Genomic DNA, 14,185 nt, shown 5'->3' with positions numbered 1-14,185 from the left:
AATTAGCAGGTAGTTATTAGTAATACTAAGCAGCCCCAATAATCAGGTTCTTAAAAATGCCTGCCAGAGCAGAAGTGTTAAATTACCATAATTCCATTCCTAATTTCTCTTACCATAATTATCCCAGATGAAGCATCTTTTTTTTTTAAGTTCTTGCATCAAAGCATTTTTCTTAGTTGGCGTGTAGGAGAAATACAAATTTAATTATTATTGAGTATGTGTATCTCATTTTATATGATCCTATCTGAGTAAATCTAAGTTTTTCTTTTCTTAATTGATTTTTCCATCTTGAACTCTTTGCCTCTGTCTCAAAATGTTGATTTCCCAAGGGCATTCACTACAATCAGTGCTGCAATATGGTCTATGCTTTGCCCAAATTTAAGAACAGATCTTCAAGTACAGTATTACAGATTTACAGAATCAAACTAGTGAATTTGCTGGTCTATTTCTTTTAAATAATCAACATTTGAAGAGTAAAAGGTTTGGCAGTAACTTTGGGATAATCTAGATTAAATGTCAAATTTCTTTGTACTTGTTTTGCTTGATTATGGGGTTGGGTGGGCTATCACTCACACCATTCACAAAGGCTATGCTGATACAATGCCAAAACAACCAGTGAAAAATTCAGTCGTGTTCTTGGCAAAATGACAACTAGTCTGTCTAATTTTTGAAACATTTGCGTTGACTGAATTAGTGAGTTGTGTTTGGCATCTTTTTAGACATAATGTTAGAGAGAAATAAGGAAGTAACCCAATTGCTATGACAGCCTTCCGGTTGCTGTGACGTATCATTTTCTAGTTTTTCAGTACTCAAGAAAATCTGTCATCATTCTATAGGCAGTCCCCTCAAGTGATGCTAACTCTCTCTTTCCCACAAGTATCATTTTGTAAAGTACAACCACTTCATTAACCATGACATTAATAACAGTCTATAATGATCCTGAAATGAACCAGTCAGTCAGAAGTCAGATTTCTTTATCTAGCAGCATAGGCCTCAGTTTCCTCATCTGTAAAATGGAAAGGTTGGATTAGGTGACCTCTTTAAGCCCCTTCTAGTGCTAAATATTTGATTCTATTTTACTGAAAATAAATTGAATAAATTGAAAATAAACTCCCACCAAGTTTGAAATTATGCAGATGTGGCCTGAGAGACTGCCTTGTATCAAAAAGCTAGCCATAAAAGCTATGTAATTATTTGAATTACATTGCAAGAATCAAAAATCATGCTCTATATTGTTTCTTTTTAATATATTTTGTAGCTGTTATGTACCTATTAGTCCATTTGAGAGAACATGTATGTGGCCTTTCACCCCCCCACTCCCAAAAAGCAGAATGCTTCCTAGGTCTTACAGCAAAGATAGAATATAGACAGTGGGAATAAATTAAACTGCATTAAGCCGTTGTTATAAACTTAAGATGTTAAAAAAAAAAAAAGCAGAAAGAGTATTGGGCTTTTAAATTTTAATAGCCAAATCCACTTTTTTCCACTTCCGTTTAAGAGAAAGGCTTTATTTGGACTCAGGTATGTTGAAGACTTTTAGATTTTGAGACAGCTAGATGGCTCATTGGGTAAGGATGCTGGGCCCAAGTTCAAGTGTGGCCTCAGACATTTTTTACTTAGCCTCTGTTTGCTTAGGAGACAGCTAGGTGGCTCAGCAGATAACTTGTCATGCCTGGAGTCAGGAAGCTCTGAGTTTGAATTTGACAACTAGCTGTGCAGACTGAGGCAGGTCCCTTAACCTCTGTTTTCCTTAATCCATTGAATAAGGAAATGGCACACCACTCTGGTATCTTTGCCAAGAAAACCCCGTGGATAATGTTGGCATGCTATGGTCTTCAGGGTCAGGAAGAGTTGGACTCAACTGAACAACAAAAAATATTAAAGATACAAACATTTTATGACTATTTTTGAACCTCTTTGAAATGCTAGTTCTCTAATATGATGTTAGTATAAGAAAATTTGCTGTATAGAGATAGATGCCCCAGACTGAATGTATATGGTGGGGTTTGCGGGTGGAGGGAAGCGTTACTCTGTCATTCCCACAGATGGCGCTGGGTAGGGATCTTATCAAAGTAGATCAGCTTCCTACACTATTGTGTTATGCCTGATCTTTCCATAGTATCAGAGTCTAGAGGTAGGCAGGCCAATAAGGAAACCATGTCAGGATAAATAGAGAAGTGCATGCACATTGTTGACTGTGGAGGAAGGAATTTCTATAGGTAAAACAGAAATTGTAGGTAAGCAAAAAGTAAAACATGATACTCCTGTTGAACTAGGAGACCGGTTGCCCTGATAGATTGTAAGCCCCTTGTGGGCAGAGACTATCTTATTTTTCTTTGTGTCTCCCCCAGTGCATTGCACATAGTAGGCACTCAATAACTGTTAGTTGAGTGTACGAGTGAATGTGAAAAGCAGCAATTTTACAATGCAAGGACAAATCAAGCACTGAAACATTTGCTGTTGTGTTGACACCTCTTTTCTTGGGGGAATATAACTAGGAGAAGGCATTCCATTGACCAGTGATGACCAGTTATTGTTCCTTTTGTCAACAGGCAAGATGATGAATGAAGTTCTGGCATCGTCCTGTGTCCCAGGCCTTGTAGAATTAAGTGAGACGTGCTTCAAAGTTCTAATGTGCATCACATCGGATCTTGTTTAATGAAGCGTTAAAAGGAACCCATCGTTACATGTTGAGAAGGCTCTGTGCTTTTTTATGCATTGTTTCTGATTGAATCCAGAGATTGCAAGCATGCCTCCCTGTATTACCTGTTTGGAGCAGGTTTAATTTTATAAATTTTAAGCACAAACTCTATGAGTTTCTAGTTCATATTTGTTCTTTTGAGGATCACTCAGATGAACCGAGTTGCATCTATAAGAAACATGAGCTTCTGCAGGCCCAGAATATATTGGGGTATAAACTGCAACGAACTCTTATTTGTAACATCGCCGCAAATGTGTAATTGAAAGGACAGGTTGCAAGAGAAACTTCAGGGAAAAAAAAGGTCCTATTTTGTTTGCAACGAGAATGTTGTTAAAACAATGATTTTAGTAAACCAAATCCTTTAATTGAACACAGCATGTGTAGACTGTGCAGTTCCCGAGTAGTGGCTATAACCCATTAATATTAGTGTCTTTCTTAGATTTCCCCCAACTCATCAACATCTTATGCTTTCACGAAATATACAGTTGGGAAAACAATTGCAGGATTCAACATAGTCTTTCTGATATTTATCTCAGACCATCATTTCTTGTTAGCTGAAGCGAGGAGATATGGGTGAAGACTGAGAGGCATTGTGGGAGAAGAAAGCAATGATGATGAATGAACATAATACATTATGTAGTATACATACTTTACAAGTATGTTCATTATTAACTTCATTTGCAGGGAAGAGATACTACAGTTTCCTATGAGTGTCCAAATGAGTATTAGGGGTTTCTGAGATCATCAGTATTCATTTTGCCTGTTGAATACCTGCAGAAAACAACCCCCCCACACACATACATATACTCACACCACACACACACACACACGCACACACACATGCACACACACCCTCTACTCTTGAAAAAAAAATCTTTATCATTTTGTTTTTTGCTCTGTCAAAAATTAAAGTGCTTGGAATGCTGTAGTCTGTGGTCTCTTGAAATCTGATCAATGAGAACCTAAAACTTTCACAGTATGCTGTCACTTTGGACCTTCTTAATAAAAATGGAAATTCTCATTTTTTTTTGCTGTTAGTCGTTTATTTTCTATCATAGTTCTTTCCTTGAAAACAAGGAATTCATCCTCCTAGGTTTATCCCCCAGCACTACCCCAGGAGCTATGCATTTGGGATTAATGAATATATGAGTGGGCTTGGACATGGACATAAAAATTTAAATTTATAGAGCCTTGATATAAAGCAGAGGCTTTTAACAATCTCACACTGAATTAATTATACACTTGGTTCTGCTATATGTCTGTATAAGCCATTTATTTGGTTTCCTTAAGAATTACAAAATTACAGGACTTGAGACTTTGAAGGCACATTAGTGATTATCTCAACCCATATCTGAAAAATAATTTTCCTCTAGAATGTAGCCAACAAGACATCATATAGACTGCTTGGAAAAACTCTGCCTAGGGAGAATGCCTTATCTCCTAGGAAAGCCCACTGCACTTTGAGGTAACTCTATTCACTAAGAAATTGTTCCTTAAATCACTCCTAAATTTGCCTCTTGTGCATCCATTCTTCACTCATTGCTTCTAGTTCTGCCCTCTAAACCCAAACAGAACTAGTATAATCTCTCTTCCACATGACAACCTTTTATGTACTTGAAGAGATCTATCATGTCCCTCCTGAGTCTTCTCTTCGTCAGGCTAAACACTCCCAGTTTCTTCAACTTGCCCTTATTTGACACAAACTGGAAGTCCTTCATCATTGTGTCTTTCCTCCTCTGGATTCTCTCTAGCTTCTCAAAATTCTACCTAAAATGTGGTGCCAGGAACTCAACGCGGTGCTGCAGGTGCAGTCTAATCCAGTCTGGTCCATCGTTCATATTACTGTCGGAAAAATCCTTCCTATTATGGATATAAGGGTCATGTCATTCTTCTGCTCAAAAAACTCATCAGTGGCTCACTATTTCCTCCCCTATGCAAACTCCTTTTCCTGGCATTCAAAGCTTTCAACAATCTGGCACCACCCATCCTAATTTTCTAGCCTTATATAATATTACCGACCTCCATGCATTCCATGCAGCAGCCAATGGACTGCTCTCTTCCTTCCAGTATGCCTGAAACATCTTTCTCCCTCTTTACCTAACCAAGCTTTAAAGCCAAACATGAATGTTAAATGCCCCATGAAGTCATCACTGATCCCCCGACCATCCCTCCAGCTCCTGACTTTACCCAGTACTTTCCCCTTGTTCTCTACAAAACCATCAGTCCCACAAGGACAAGGGCCGTGTCATCTCTAAACTTTGTACCTCCCAGCATCTAACACAGTGATCTTCCTGTAGTGGTCACTGAATGATTGATTGTTGCTAGTCCCAAGAGAAACTGAGCGTGGTAATGTGGATGGATCACTGAAAAACCATCAGTATTCCTGGAAACTCTACTCAGAGCTCATAAATTAGTAACACTATTGTAATGCTAAGGACATCAGGTTTTAGGCTAAATTCTATTACAGTGGTCTCTCCTGGGCCTCTATTTCTCACTAAGGCAAAATTTTGTTATTACAGGAACATTAAAAATCTAAATCTGCAGGGCCTGGGGACTCCTTGTATTACCAAATGATAAAACTATTCTGGACATAATAAGGGAGAGCTGTCATAAATATACCTTTTCCTTCATCTTTTTCCTCCTCTGAGCTGCTGAGTGAATGCTACGGAGCTGTGTAGTTCAGGAAATATAAATAGGATTCTCTGTGGTAATAGGGGCAGGTAGGAAGAGACTTACTGATTTCCGAATGCAAGGTTATTTTTGAATAGGCACCTAGTCATCTGGGCTAATCTTAAGGAAGTGGATGAGGAAAAATGAATAATGTGCCCAAGTTTTAAATGCAATTTTATTTCTATCAAGATCATTGATCAGAGTCCATTTTCTGTGCAGTAAAAAATAGAAAAGCAGGTAAGGCTATCAACAACCAAGTGATGAGAGCAATGTGCTGTTTCCTGTTGTTTTTTTTTTAATTTCTTGTTAAACAACTCTCTAACCAGTGTGGCTTTTTTAATTTTAAATTTTTTTTTATTAAATACTGGTTCACCCCATCTCACCATGGCCAAAAGTAAAGGGGCTACTCCTGGGCCCAATCCCACTAATGATCAGCATGGAAGCTTTGACCTGCTCTGTTTGTGACCTGGGCCAGTTCCCTCTTCTTAGACAAAAGTGGCTCCCACTTCCAGGAGCTCACCAAATTAATGCCAAACCCAACTGGCATGGTCTACTTCAGATCTCTTGAGCTCTAGAGATCTGACTACCTCAGTCTCCCTAGTAGCTGTGATTATAGGAATGTGCCACCATGCCCAGACTGACTAGGGCATTGTAAAATACTAGAAATAGAAAGAAATAGAGATGCAAACCCCTGAGCTTATTAAGAATGCTGAAATATTGACATTTATCCTAAGTTTAATGTAAAAATAAGAAGAGAATCCAGTCAATCAACAAGCATTTATTAAAAACCTGCTATGTGCCAGCCTCCATGCTAGGCATTGGAGATATAAAAACAATAATTGAAAAAAATTCTTACATGCAAAGAACTTACATTCTAACAGGAGACAACAAGGATGTATGTAATCATATGCAGAATAAATACATAAATGCAAGAAATACAAAGTAGATTGAAAGAGGGAGAATCAGGAAAAGCTTCATGTATGAGTTGGTGCTCTACAAGTGTCCACAGTACCTTTGAAAAATTTTCACCAAAAACATGAAATTCATATTCTAGATAACAAACCCTGGAGCACACGAAATTGAACTTGACATTGAGAGAGTTTGAATTAAACAACCAAATACTTAATAGGAGATTCTGGGGGTGGGGGAGGGACAAATGTATTTCATTTTTATTATTACTGCAGACTAAATGCTTACTATTCAATCATAGCATTTGGATGGAAGGTACTTTCCTGGAGATGAGATAACTGGGATCCCATCTGTTAGAAGAATGATCTTAAAAAAAAAAATCCCATGGTACTTTAATAAGGGCAGAGGTTGATGCTTTTGTTCCATGGATGAATCCCCTTTTCAGAAGCTTCCACTCCCCTCCGCCTCAGCATCTGGACAAGACCCTCTTTGTGAATAAGCATGAATATTTAAAAGTCCACACTCTATCCCTGTCTTCCATCATTTTCAAAGGAAAGCCTTCCAAAGTCATTTTTCTCCTGGGACCTGAAACATTTTGAGCTCACTCTAAAAACAGTATTAGTTGACTTTGACAAACTGAATCAATTTAGTATTTACACAATTAGAAAGAATACTTGATGTGGGTTGTTTGGTTTCCTAAGTAAATGCTGGCCTCTCACTTGAATTCCAACACAGATACCTCATTCAAATGAGATGGGTGGTCTTGGGCAAGTTCTTTGTGGTTAATAAATTCCTCTCTAGAAAGAAAAACATCTGTTGCAGCACAGTTTTAGTATAGGAATTGCATATTGATGGTTGTTTATACCTAAGGTAATTTATTTTAGATACTTTAGTGAGACAAATAGTTAAAAATATAGCAAAAATAGTTAGAAATCTAGAGTTGGGATGGTTAGAATGTAAAGCTCTTTCCAGTATCTGTAATTAGAGGGGGAAAAATTATTTTTCTTGTCTGCATATTATACTGATACTGGTTAGTTTAGCTGTGCAACCTTGGACAAGTCACTTAGCCTACTGGGGATGTAGATTTTTTTATATGTAAAAAATAAGGAGGTTGGATTAAATGATACTTAAGTTCCTTCTGGCTTTAAGCCTTTGGGAGCTCCCAAACATACCATGTTTATATAACATATTCTGTGGCATAATTCAGATATAAAAATTAAAGTTCTATCTTGGAGTACTGCTCATAGATAACAGAGGGGGAAAAAAACCCTGCTCCCTGCTTCTTGCTGCTAAGTAAATCCTGTGAATCTGTTGTCTTAGCCTTCCTGTTTTTGAGCCTAGCTGAGTGCCATACACATAATACACATACTGTGAATGAATAAATGAATGAATGTTTTATCAGTGCTTTTTGCAGTAATGAAGAAATCCAAATTATAATATCTGAGCGTATCCCATATATAAATGTAACACACTGGATTGCACAATTCAGTTTGATTTGTTGTCATTTTAAAGGTATTTTATAGTACATTAAAAAAAATCTCTGCCTTTTGCCTTCAAATTAACATGAAAATGAGAGCCATTATCACACATTCAGGTATTATTGGGGAAAAATGAGTAAACATGAGGGGAAAAAAATCTAGGAGTCTAGAATCATGAAAAAATGACTTTCATTTTCACCAAGGTTAATATTATCTGCTCCAGTAATGAGGGAAGAAGTTAATCCTGGATTAGCTTTTTATTCTTCCCTCTTGGTAATGTTAGGATGGAGTGGAATGTTGTTGAATGAAAGGAATGGCTATTCAGTAGATATGTAAAAAACGAGTTCTGAAGACTGGGCCAAATTTTATTTTATAGAGTGCTAGAGGAACATTCATATAGAGTTATGTAAGAGGCAGTGAATGTGGAGGAGAGGAAGGCACACAGGATCTGGCAAGAGAGGATTGGGATTTGTCTCCTGTCTGTGCTACTACTTTGGACAAACCATTTTTGCCTCTCAAAGCCTCAATTTCCTTGGCTATAAAATGAAAGAATTGGACCAGAAGACTGCTAATATCCTGCTTAGCATTGTCTGTGATCTTATGAAAATGAGAATCTGTTCTGTTAAATTTTAAAAAGAAAGATAAAATCTCCACAAATCTAGAAAGCTAAGGAAGAGGCGAGAATGGTTTAAGTACTCTTTCTCCATCATCCCTCCTCCATTCTAATTCCAGTGCACCCCCACGCCAGGGGTAAAAAATACATATGTGTGTGTGCATATATGTATATATATACACACACATACACATTTAATATATATACACATTTATACACACACACACACACACACACACACACACACACACAGAAAAGGGTGAGGGAGAAGGTTAGTAGAGGACTTCTGATACTTAACTTAATGATGCCAGATAACTAGGAAACTGGTGGCAAAAAAGCCAAGTCTAGAAATCTGCAAAAAGAAACAAAGGGCTGCTTTTCAAGAAAATGTATTGGCCACAATATGAGGCAAAAGTGTGTGTCTGGTGTGTGCAGACATAACTTAAATATAAGTAAATAATGGCAGCAGCATGTAAAATAGACCTTGTGATTTCATTGACTTAGAAAACTGGAAAATCCCTCCATAAAAACAGCCAGGGAATCCACTCCTCTGTAACTTAAGTCTTAGAGCATTACCTGAGGCACTGAGAGGTTACCATGGTAACTGGACTAGTTTATAACTTGTATGTATGTAATTGTTTGCATGTTGTGCTTCCCTCATTGGAATATGGGTTCCTAGAAGATAGGAACCATGTTTGCTTGGTTTTTTTTTTTAAATGTCTTTGTGTCTCCAGTGCTTAGTACAGTACGTGGCAGGTAGTAAGCACTCGATAAATGATTGTTGATTGATTGACTGGTGTGTTGGAAGCAGAATTTGAACCCAGCTCATCCTGTCTCAAAAGGCAAGCCACACTGCCTCTCTTGGAATACAAGTCTCTATTTTCTTTTAAATAGAATATAATGTAAAAAATATTCTTCCTTCTCATGGGATCTAAAAAAGCAAACTCTTTGTCTTTGATTAATATTACTCAGCACCATAGAAAAGGAAAACCTGTATTGCTTTCTTGGATTTCAGCCTTATTGTTATCCTGTAGCAAACTGAGAGACATTGTGGTATAGGAGAATGAGCACTGGTAAAAAGAAGTTTTCTAAACTCTGAACCACTTCTGCATGGAATGAGGACATTTCCAAGCACTCTTTTCAAGACATAGTTTCAGTGTCAAAACCAATTAAAATGGTTGTTAAGGCTGGGATCCCAAAAGTTACAAACCATCAACAGAATTTTTCCAAAAGGATTGTTTCCAGAATACTCATAAGATTGTAGAGCACAGGGACCTCAGAAACCATCTAGTCCAGTCCCTTTATTCTACAGATGAGGCCCAAAGAGGTTAAGGGACTTGCCCAAATTTGTGCAGGTAGTAAGCATTAGATTTGAATTCAGGCGGCTAGATGGTACAGTAGATGGAGCACAAGACTTGGAGTCAGGAAAACCTGAGTTTGAATCCTGACACTTTTAAGCTGTGTGAGTCTTAGGCAAGTCACTTAAAAATCTGAGTTCAAATCCTGACACTTAGTAGTTGTATGACCCTGGGCAAGTCATTTAAGCCTTTCTCAGCCTAATGGGGATGATAATAATAGCACCTACCTCAAAGAGTTGTTGTGAGGATCAGATAAAAAAATATATCTCACTTTGAAAACTGTAAAATGTTATACAAATACTAGTCATTATCATCATCATCTTCATTTTTTACTGCAAAGTCAGTGCTCTGTCTACTGTAGTTGGATTATTATATTATATATATATATATATATATATATATATATATATATATATATATATATATATATATATATTGGTCTCCCTGCTTCAAGTCTCTCCCCATTGCAACTCACCATCCGTCATCCAAAGTGATTTTCTTTTAGCACAGATTTGACCAGCATATTCCCCTGCTTAATAAGCTCCTGTGGCTTTCTAGGTTAAGGGACAAGATAGACTGTTCTCTTATTGGCTTTTAAAGTTCTTCACAATTTGTCCTTCACAAGTTGTCTTTCCAGGAATGTTACAGGTTTCTTCCCTTCACTCACTCTGTGGTCCAGCTAAACTGGTCTTCTCGCTGTTCTTCACACATGGCATCCCCTCTCCATGCCTTTGTGCACACTATATCTCCTGCCTGAAATGCATGCCTAGCACACTCTCACCCCTCAAAATCTCTGGCCTCCTTTTAAGTTAATGTCAAGCACCAGCTCCGACATGAGGCCCTTCCTAATCTTCCCTAACTACTACTTACTTTGTATCTACTTGTGTATGCACATGTTGCTTTGCCCAATATAAGAATATAAGCTTCTTGAGGGCAGGGCTGTTTCATTTTTGTCTTTGTATCCCCAGTGCCTAGCACTTAGTAGACACTTAAATAGATACTTGTTGAGTGATTGGCTGATGCTATACTAGTCCTTACCAAAAGTACTCTTTGCAGAATGCCCTCCTTACATTAGACCATGCACTGCGGAACAATATTCTATAGGCATTCAATTAAAAAACATTTACACAGCATCTACTATGTGAAATACATTTACTGTGCTAGGCCCTTTGAAAGATAGAAAGATGAAAAACAAAACATTGCCTCCCTCAAGGAGCTTACAGTCCAATAGTGAAGGTAAAACCTGTATAAAAACAAGGGTAATAGTATACAGTAGAATGTGATTTGGATAGAGGAAAGGTCTGTAAGAAACTTGAAAGAGAGCAATCAGGGAAGAGCTTCATGGAGGAGGTAGCACCTGACATGGTTCTTGAAGAAAGAGAAAAATTTCAATGGGTAGAGACTTAAAGGATGTCCATTCCAGACATGGGGGATAACTTGTTCTAATCCATAGAGGGAGATGGGAAGTCAAGACAAGATCAAGGAACAGTCAGATTTCTCTTTTGAGTAGAGCATAAAGTATATGAAAGAGTGAAATAAGGCTGGAAAAATCATTGAAGGCCTTCAGTGTCCAATTAAGGAATTTGTGTTTATTCAGAATGCAACAGAGAACACTAAACAATTCTATAAGCAATGGAGCAGGTGACAAGATCAGGTCTGTAAATAAAGAAGATTATTTTGGCATCTGGATGACAAATGGATTAGAGAAAATAAATACTAAAGATGAGAGAGTAGTTGTGAGGCTATTCCAAATCCAAGACAGAAGTAATGAAGGCCTAAATTAGAATAGTGGCAGTACGAGGGCAGTGGAGACAAATGTAGGTGAGCTATACTCTGGAGACCAAATCTACAGGGCTTAGCAGTTAACCACTGGATGTGGAAAATAGATGAAGGAGAGAGAAAAGGCAATGATGACTTCGTGCTTTGGAGACTTGAACAACAAGCAAGATGGTAGTGTCACCAACACAAGATGGCGGTGGGGGATCATGAACTTCCTGAATGATGTTGGATAGGGATAGTTCCTGCACCTGTGGTTTCTTTGATTTAGAGACATCTCAGATGAGGAAATTCCTTCTCCTTAGGTAGGTTGGCCCCTTCTCTACAACTTCTAGTCTTAAGAAAATTGTCTGGAGCTCTGAGCACTTCAGTGACTTACTCAAAATCACATATCCCCAGTATGGGGCAGAGATGGGACCTGGCCCTAGGTGTTCCTTGTTTCAAGGCCAGTTCTCTATCCCCTGTGCCATGCTGCCTCTCAATGATGTTAAACTCAAATTAATAACAATATTAATTGTAATAATGAGAGTTGATATTTTAAAGATTGTGAAGAGCTTTACGTTTTTTCCTAATTTGTTCCTCACAAGAGACACACTTTTCTGGCTATGACAGAAACGGGGAAACTAGTCTCTCCTTTTCTCAAATATAAGAACTTTAATTTTCAGGCATGTGAAAACTATGAATTGTGGTATGAGAAAATATTTATCATTTTCAGGACCAAACTGCTGGAATTACTGAATTCCCTGAGAGCATAGCCTTGTCCCATCCTATTTCAGATTTTAGAAAGGCCAACAAAGGACAAAATATTGGAACTGAGTAAGGGGAATCTGTCACCAATTAGTTATCATATACCAATGCTTAATCTCCGTGGATCTGAAATTTGATATACAAAACTGTAGCAGCAACAGACCTTTTCACATCATATCAATTATCCCAAGTCCACCTTAATAGGCCACAAGCAACAACATCACTTCTTCCAGGTCCCTTACACAACACATACATAAACAACTCAAAGTAAATTAGACAGGCAAAATTTTACAGTCTAATTCAGTTTGACCATGCTTATAGAAATGTTATTGCTAAAGTCCAAAGAGCAGGAAATAATAATTAGTAAAGTAATGAATCATGATATTAGCTCATTGTTAGCTTGTTTCGTAGTCTAAACAGGTATCAGTTCAGGAGTCTTGTCTAAACTTTTGCTCTGGATTGAAATAAAAGACTTATGAAATTCATGTTTGCCTATAAACATTCAAACATATTTTGAGTTAGTGATGGGCAGTTATGAGTAGGTTGGGCAAAAGACCATGCTTAAAACAAACCAACGATTAACCTGGATAATATGAGTACAAACATGAACTGAATTATTTATTAATTCTGTTTCCCTTGGTCTGTAGCCGTGGGCACAAACTTTATGCCAAAGACAAAACCTCTAAGAGATCTACTCATAAAGACTATTTAAACCACCCGCCAAAAAAACAATAATAATAAACAACACTTAATTTCACAATTACATTTTAAAGACTCAGGTACACAAAATTGCTTCATTTATTGAGAAGATATTTTTTGCGTCTTTGTATCATGCACATAACATCTCCGGGGAGTCCCTGCCCACATCAGTTAATTAATCAGCAAGCATTTATTAAGTCCCTCTTATGTGCTAGCCAAGGAAGGTACAAAACCATAAATTATATAACCCCTCCCTTCAGGGAGCTTACATTCTATTGGGAGGAACAGCATGTGCATATATGAAATATATAACATATATCTAAAGCATGTGTTAAAAAGGAGCAAAACAATTTCATTGCGATGGAGAAGGTGCACTAACACTTGAGTGGAGCAGTAAAGGTTTATAAAGGAACATGAGCTCTTTATATCTGATGCATGAGCTGAGCTTTGAGGGAAACTAGGGATCCTATAAAAGGTAGAAGATGGAATGCATTCCAGGCTTAGGGGACAGCCTCATAGAGCTAAAAATTTAACCAAGGGAAACAAGACACTTTCATAAAAATATATACAAATACAGAGTGTAATAAGTGCATGAGAGGAATATGAAGTCTGTGAAATCAGGAATGGTATGTCTTGACCCATTAGTTTCTAAAGTCCCTACCAGACATAGTGGATCTGTGACTTTATTTTATAGTTCCTCTAGTATTCTGGTTAATAGAAAGTAGCTAGGTATACCCCAAATGGACTAATTTTCTAAGTATTGTACTACAAAAACATACACAATACTGATCTATATTGTGTACAGTGATATAGAAATAAATACTCAAATGGATCTATGATCTCATACATGCCACTCCTAATAATGCAAATCTCAACCCATCTGGCCCTGGCCTATTCATCTTGGGCAATTTTTGTCCATATCTTCCTATAAGTTTTGACACGGAGTCAGCCTAGCATATTGGGGGCTTTGTAGGGTTATCTTAACATGAAGACCATAGCAGCAGAGCACACAGGCCATCTTGTCGGCTTGATCTCAATCTTAATGTCCAGCCCGTCATGTTTTCTTTGATGGCAGCTTCAACTCCAGTTTCTCCTTTGCATAGTGGCAATAGTGAAAATGCTGGCCAAATCTGGTGGACTGGTGAATAATGATTACTTAGGCTATTGCCATCCTTGCAAAAGTCAATCTGAAAGGAAACCCAGCTAACTAAAATTAGTCTAAGTGCCCTTTAAG

At 37.6% G+C, this 14,185-nt stretch overlaps 1 protein-coding gene across 2 annotated transcripts in view; it reads left to right on the top strand.

Annotated features, from left to right (window-relative positions):
• Positions 1–14,185, top strand: part of SCAF8 (SR-related CTD associated factor 8) — a 271,710-nt gene that overhangs the window by 199,577 nt on the left and 57,948 nt on the right. The window contains exon 21 of one of the 2 annotated variants that reach the window (XM_036766917.1): positions 2,553–3,727. The exons of the other annotated variant lie outside the window; for it this stretch is intronic. The gene's annotated coding sequence lies outside the window, so the exon portion shown is untranslated. Of the gene's footprint in view, positions 1–2,552; positions 3,728–14,185 lie in introns of those variants that run through there. 2 annotated transcript variants of the gene reach the window in all.

This window comes from Trichosurus vulpecula, chromosome 7 (genome assembly GCF_011100635.1).
Source record: "Trichosurus vulpecula isolate mTriVul1 chromosome 7, mTriVul1.pri, whole genome shotgun sequence".
NCBI lineage: Eukaryota > Metazoa > Chordata > Mammalia > Diprotodontia > Phalangeridae > Trichosurus > Trichosurus vulpecula.
The sequence above is the reverse complement of the archived record's forward strand: the minus strand, read 5'-3'. Positions and strand labels throughout refer to the sequence as shown.